The sequence below is a fragment of the Vipera ursinii genome (genome assembly GCF_947247035.1).
Source record: "Vipera ursinii genome assembly, chromosome: 2".
Classification (NCBI taxonomy): domain Eukaryota; kingdom Metazoa; phylum Chordata; class Lepidosauria; order Squamata; family Viperidae; genus Vipera; species Vipera ursinii.
The window spans coordinates 176,932,448-176,940,093 of NC_139513.1; the positions used below are offsets into that span (position 1 = coordinate 176,932,448).

Genomic DNA, 7,646 nt, shown 5'->3' on the forward strand with positions numbered 1-7,646 from the left:
TTTTTTTGTGGTTTACCATATCACACTGTATTGCCTAGCACTGACGTTAGTATATTGCTGAAAGGCAAAAAATACAGAGAACATAATAACTTGTTAGCTACTGCAAGAAGATCTCACAGACTAACTACAAACAATGGCATGACAAAGTAGCAACTGCAATGGTGCATTGGAAGATCTGCAAGAAATATCATTTGCCTACAAGCAAGAACTGGTGGGACCATAAAATAGAGAAAAGTAATAGAAAGGGAAAAAGCTAGTGTTCTGGGACTTTAGAATTCAGACAGGCACCTGCCACATTATGTGCCAGATTTAACAATTGTTGATAAGAAAGACAAAGTCTGGATAGTAGATATGGCAGTACTTGGAGACAGCAGAATATAAGAGAAGGAAATGGAGAAAGTAACAAAATACGAAGAAATAGAACAACTGTGACAAATGAAAGCAAAGTGGTACCAATAGTAATAGGCGCCTTGGGTGCAATCCCAAAACAACTGAAGCTCTACCTGAACACCATTGGCCTTGACACCATCAGTCAATTGCAAAAGGCAGCTTTACTCAACAGCTTACACTTCTGAAGATACCTCTAACATCATCAAGCAACATCTGCCTATCTCAGGTCCTTGAAAGGACTTGATTGCGGGATAAAATGCCAAATCCAGTCTAAAAAACTGGCTGGCTGCAACAAACCATAATAAAAGAAGAAATAGCAACAAATTATTTTTACTTCTGAAGTTTATGGTGTTTGTGAACATTTATGTTTAAAGTGTGAATGTTTACCAAGTTTTAAATAACTTGTTCATTTCTTAGTGAGAGCACTAGATATCATCTTTGTCCTAATTACCTTTACAGATAATAGTTTTTTTCTTGTACTTTCATACTATAAATCTGAGGTGTTAAGCTGGGTACCCATATATATTTTATCCAGTCAGTGATAACAGATTTAAACTGCCCTTGTAGCACTTCATGTTCTTGACCAAAGACTTGTTGTGATGATATTCAAGAGATTGCACGATAGCAACATCCTGATTGGGTTTAATTACTGACAACAGACTAAAGGAAGTCAGCTGAACAAGGATTTGCCTTGCTGAAAATGCCCATTTTATGGAATGAGAAAAGGAAAAGAGAGACCACATGAGTATCATGTTCCTATGTACTGACTACATTTGCTAGGGCACTTATTGATTTTATACCTCCATAAGCACTGCTAATAGTTCAAATGTTTTGAAAATAAAATAAATTACTGTACCTTAATATAACTAATTTTATTGAGATTATGGATTAGAAAATGACTCATTTGCAAATGAGTAATGAAGAACCAAAAAACTGCTTGAAAATAAATTTACCTATGAACAGAATAGATTTGGATGCCATTTTGCAATTCAAAGAAGCCAAATTATAAATTATTGGCAAACAGATTATGTATTTATTCTTTCTTACTATATTTTTTCTCCTTCCTTTATTTTTCCCCCATAAGATTACAATTCAGGTTGACCACACAGGTCTTTATACATCATCTCTACAGTATGACAAACCTGCTTGAGCTCATTTTCAATTTGTCTGATCTTTTCCATGATCTCAGAAAGCTCTTGCAGCTTATCCTGAATAAGCTTGTTATTATGGTCATAAACAGGAAATACACTTTCCTCCAATTTTTCTGCCAAGCTTGAAACCTGTGGGAAAGAAAGAAACTGTTAAAATGAACTTGGCACACTTCTTTGCCTACTTTTGATTTTAAATAGTAATAAATACGACCACTTGCAATAAATCATAATGTGATTTGGTGAAGTAATAGGCAGAGTATATCAAGCAGGAACAACTGGGTTCTTCAGAAAACTGATAGATTGCTTGACTTGGAAGCTGTGGGCTGCAGTATAATAAGGCAATCATGTATTTGCAATAAGTTCAGCATCAATATAGTAATCACTGGGAAGTCAGGCCTGCCCAAGGAGAGGTGAACTTGCTCAGGTCAAAGATGAAGTGTCATTTTCTGATTCCTTTGTGATGTGTGCATAGCCCTAACAGTTTTTAGAATCAGTGTTGATATTGTAGTGAGCATATAATTGCCTTTGTAGCTCTCCTGCTTTTACCACTAATATTGTGATGTATTTTTGCTGCTTATATCAGAATGTTCAGTCATACTTTCATAGGGAATAATATAGCAATAACAGGGTTGGAAGGATCCTTAGAGGTCTTCTAGTCCAACCATCTGCTCAAGCTAGAGAACTTGCATCATTCTGGACAAATGGTTGTTCAATCTATTTGGAACTTCTGGAGGCAAGCCATTCCACTGATTAATTGTTCTCACTGGCAGGCAAGCTTATAAGGCTAAGCTTGTAAGCCGCCCTGAGCCGCTTGTAAGGGCGGGATATAAATGGAATTAAAATAAAAAAATAAATTTCTCCTTAATTCTAGATTGATTCTCTTGTTAATGATCTTCCACCTGTTATTCCTTGTCCTGCCCTCAGGTGCTTTGGAAAATAGGCTGACTCCCTCTTCTCTGTGACAGCCCCTTAAGTACTGGAAGATTGCTATCATGTCACCCCTAAATCCTTCTCTTCATTAAACTAGACATACCTAGTTCTCTCAAGTGAAGAAGAACTAAAAAGCCTCTTGTTGCGGGTGAAGAAGGAGAGTGCAAAAGTTGCCTTGAAACTTAACATTAAGAAAACCAAGATCATGGCATCTGGCCCTCTCAATTCCTGGCAAATAGATGGGGAAGAAATGGAGGTAGTGACAGGTTTTATTTTCCTGGGCTCCAAGATCACTGCAGATGGGGACTGTAGCCAAGAAATTAAAAGACGCTTGCTCCTGGGGAGGAAAGCCATGGCAAATCTAGACAGCACACTAAAAAGCAGAGACATCACCCTGTCAACAAAAGTGCGTATAGTCAAGGCTATGGTCTTCCCAGTTGCAATGTATGGCAGTGAAAGCTGGACCATAAAAAAGGCTGAGCGCCAAAGAATTGAGGCCTTTGAACCGTGGTGCTGGAGAAGACTCCTGCGAGTCCCTTGGACTGCAAGGCGATCAAACCAGTCAGTCCTAGAGAAGATCAACCCTGACTGCTCTTTAGAAGGCGAGATCCTGAAGCTAAAATACTTTGGTCACCTAATGAGAAGGAAGGACTCACTGAAGAGCCTAATGCTGGGAAAGATTGAGGGCAAGAGAAGAAGGGGACGACAGAGAATGAGGTGGCTGGATGGAGTTACTAAAGCAGTAGGCGTGAGCCTAGATGGACTCCAGAAGATGGTAGAGGACAGGAAGGCCTGGAGGAACATTGTCCATAGGGTCGCGATGGGTCGGACACTACTTCGCAGCTAACAACAACAACTAGTTCCCTCAACTATTCATCATATGGTTTAGCCTCCAGATCCCTTATCTTTGTTGTTCTTTCTGCACTATTTCTAGGGTCTCAACATTTTTTTGTATTGTGACCAGAACTGAACACAGTATTCTAAATGTGCTCTCACTGATGCAGTATAAAGCAGTACTCTCTTGATATTATCCCTCATTGGCTTTTTTGGCAGGTGCAGCAAGCTGCTGGCCTATATTTAAATGATGGTCCAGTAGGACATCTAGATCCCTCTCACAGTTATTACTATTGAGCCAGGTACCACTTACCGGTATTCTATACTTGTGCATTTGGTTTTTCTTGCCTAAGTATACACAGTGGTGGGATTCATCCAGTTCGCACCACTTCGGCAGAACTGGTGGCTAATTTTTTGTTGTCCAAGCCCAGAATGGACTTCCGGAAGCGGCATCCACACAGAGAACCGATTGTTCATACGTTTGAATCCCACCACTGAGTATAGGGTCTTACTTTTTTCACCACTGAAATTCCTTTTGTTGGAAAGGTCCCAGTATTCAATTTAGTCAAGATCCTTCTGAATCTTGAGTCCAAAGTGTTAGCTATTCTATCCAACTTAGTGTCATCAGTAAATTTGATGAGTTCCCCTTCTATCCTTGCATCTAGAGCATTTATGAAAATGCTCAAGAGTACTGGGCATAAGGCAGAACCTTGAGGTAGCCCATTGCATACTTCCATCCATGCAGATGTAGTTCCATTGAAGACTTCATGCTGAGTATGTAGTCAAAGGCAAATCCTTTTTCTAGTGGTCCTTTCTGTCCCACATTGTTCTATCTTATTAAGAAGTAAACTGTGGTCTACTCTGTCAAATGTGTTATTGCAGTTAACTGAAGTCTAATTAAACTGTCCACATTTTTCCCCTGATCCACTAATTTGGTCACTTTGTCAAAGAAGGAAATAAGATTTGTCTGGCATGCTCACAAATCTACCGCTTAATTATCTTTTTCCAGGATATTCCAGGAGAACACTGCTTTTTATTATTTACATATTTTTATTTTTAATTATTGAATTTTAAATATGTTTTACCATATTGCATACTGTATTATGTTCAATGGAAAGGTGAGATACAAAATGCATATATAAAATTACTTAAACTGAGGAACTATTGCTTAGCAAATGCGAATTTTATTGAATCATAAAATTGAGTTGTAAGAATTCAGAATATTAACAAAGAAACAACAGGGTTTAATACTACAATCTTAAAGAGAAACCAGAATTAAAATCATTTCTGAAGTAATTCAAACTGATTATATAACATAAACAATTCACCTCCTACTGAAGTTTATAGCTATGAAAATGGAGGGGGCAATTATATAAAAGTAGTATGATATCTGAATGTTTTCTCAGACTGGAAGAAGTTAAAAAGTAATAAATATAATAGAAAAATAGATTTGCTGTGATTAAGCTTCCTGTGACAGGAAATATTACATCAAAACAAAAAAGCACGCTCCTTTAATATATATTTACTAATAGACCTTAGTACTATTGATTTAATATTCTGTCTTTGAATACTTGAAGAGCCTATATTAATGTGAAATATGCATTTTTGCCCCAGCTCTCCCTCTTAAGATAATATGAATTTATTAAAGCAAAATATCAAAATATGCAACTGATATGAGTTGTGGAAAAAAGGGGTGAAAAATTGAAGAAATGCACCAAATCGAATAAGTAGAGGAAGAGGGAATAATGAGTGAATGGCTACAAGTATTCTAGGAACAGGTAATTAAATATAAAATAGGTAATACTTCTAGCTATTTAAAATACCCTCAAATTTAGCTTGATTCTTAAGTGAAGAGTTCAGTTGCTTTCTTGGCATTAATACAGTAGTTATTAATTTCTGCTAGGTTTTTTTAATAGCATCAAACATTTACAATTCAGTTGTTTCAACTGGAAAGAACAGTTCTGACCTTGCCAATATTTCCAGAATGTTCCAAGTTCAAAAGAGATGCTTCCAGTCTGGGGATACCAGAACAACTTCAGAATTGTTTTATTAGAGTGGAACAGTCAAAACAGCTATTTTGAATATGAAAATGTTTATACAGTACGATTATTTTTAAAGATTTACCAGTCTAATCTACAGCCGGAGATTTTCCTAATGATTTTCTCTCCATGTTCTAACCAGATTAGATCATGCTTCATTTTTTCAAGTTTAGCCATGTTGTTAAGGTGCTGCCACCATTTTGATTAAAAGCAGAAAGATAATTAAGATAATGAAATGTTACAAACAAAGATTGTGAAAGGAATGGAAAGTACAGCATACATTAATGATGAATTTAGTTACCTTTTTTCAGAGTATTTGAAAAATGAGGCTCTCACTTTTAGGGGTCTTCAAACCTGGCACTTTTTTGACTTATGGACTTCAACTCCCAGAATTCCTCAGCCAGGCATGCTGGCTGAGGAATTCTGGGAGTTGAAGCCCACGTCATAAAAGGACCAAGTTTGAAGACCCCTGGGTTAGTTCTTTGGAATAATTTGGAAAATTAACTTTAATCATTATTTCCTGTTTCCCAAAACTCCTGAATGCTACCATCACCAGATTTATTCCTGTTTTACCTTCATCAGAAGACTTTCTCTGAAGTTGTTCATGAGTACATGGTCTTTCTTCCTATTCTCATTAATCTTATCAATTAGTTGCTGTGTTCTTTCCTGAAGATTTTCAATAGTTGAATCTAGGGCTATAAAATAATTTGAGGCTTTGCCATCTGGCTTTCCTCTGCTTACATTTGCATTGGGAAGAAGTGTTTTAGGAGAATCTTTCCTATATTTTTCAGAAAAATAAAAAAATGAAATGTCTTACTGTATAAAATTAATAGTTTCTGTACATAGAGATATGGTAGAATTGATTCTATCACAAGTAAAATTATCTTCATAACAAAGTGTTCAAATTACAATAATTATAGAAATTTAATTTCTTAAACCTATAAGCAACTCACATGCCACATCTAGTCCAAGAAAATTTGGTTTGACTACCATGTTACTTCATCATATTTAAAACAATGGAAACCAATGGATTGCAGAGAATAGTATTTCATAAAATTCTCATGTTACAGTACTTCTTCAGTTCTTTTTTATTAACAAAATACAGTATCTATACTGTCCCAATGCAACAATTGAATAATTTTTTAAATATAAATTATTTTTTTCCATTATCAATTTTGTTTACTTTCATCTATTTTTCTAGAGCCTACCTCTGATTATATATGTTTCCTTTGAATTAAGTAGAGCTACATTTCATGGGGCGTAAACTTAGCTAATTCATGTGATTTTATACTGTCCAGTGGATTTATGTAGTCATATCCCATTAAAAAGGGAAAGCAGTTTAAGGACCTTTTTATCCTTGATACAAAAAGAAAAAAAATGATCAATTCTCTCATGTCATAATTTTAAAAATTCTAATTCGCAGTTCTAGAATGCTACTTTCATTTATTATTATTAACTTGTTTGTGTCCTATGTCTGCTCTTTTATTCATATTCTTTCCAAAAAACCAGTGTAATATTCAGTGCTTATCCTATTTTTATTCTTATAGCAAAGTGGGAGAAGACTGCAGCACATCTTCATTTTCTTAAATTGCCAAGAGGATTTGGAAAGACACCTGTCTATATTACAGAATCCTATAGCCCAAGTAGACAAACTTGCATAAAAATGGTTATTCCAACTGCATTCGTATATATACTAATCCCTAATATAGTCTGTTTGTAGCATAAATTGGTTATTTGAAATGGTAAACTGTAAACCAGAATATGGTTTAGATTGTTATTCACATTAATACATATGAACAAGATCAATATAAGACAGCAAGCACATCATCTGTAAAATGTCATTTTAGTTGCATTAGGAACAAACCTGCACCACTGATAATACTTTATGTAGTTGTAGCTACTATTACTGTTACATACAGTATTTCCTCATAGGTGCAAGATTGTAGATTTTGGTAAATGTTATGCTAAAAATCAACCTTTTGGGGGGGAAAGTCTGTTCATTGATAGTATGGGTCATGATACCTATTTTGAATTCACATTTGACTGTTGAAGATTTTAAAGTTTCACAATACTTTTTAAAATCTTACTTACCTTAATTGATTATCACTTAATTCATTGCTTTCTGAATTAGTGAAGAATAGACTGTTTGATTTATCTTGTTCTTGCTCTGGCTCTTGGAACTGAAATTCTTGAGTGGACATAATAGCTTTTAAGGATGAGGAAGAAAGATATCGTCATAAAGCAGTTAATCCACATTTTTGTTAATTGTGCTATTATACCAGCTTTCTGCAAAAGCTAAAAA

At 35.4% G+C, this 7,646-nt stretch overlaps 1 long non-coding RNA gene across 1 annotated transcript; it reads left to right on the forward strand.

Annotated features, from left to right (window-relative positions):
• The first annotated feature begins 3,376 nt into the window (after window positions 1–3,376).
• Window positions 3,377–7,646, forward strand: LOC310636035. The gene is made up of 3 exons (XR_014491591.1): window positions 3,377–3,607; window positions 3,971–4,079; window positions 6,892–7,646. It is a non-coding gene; the product is annotated as an uncharacterized lncRNA (long non-coding RNA).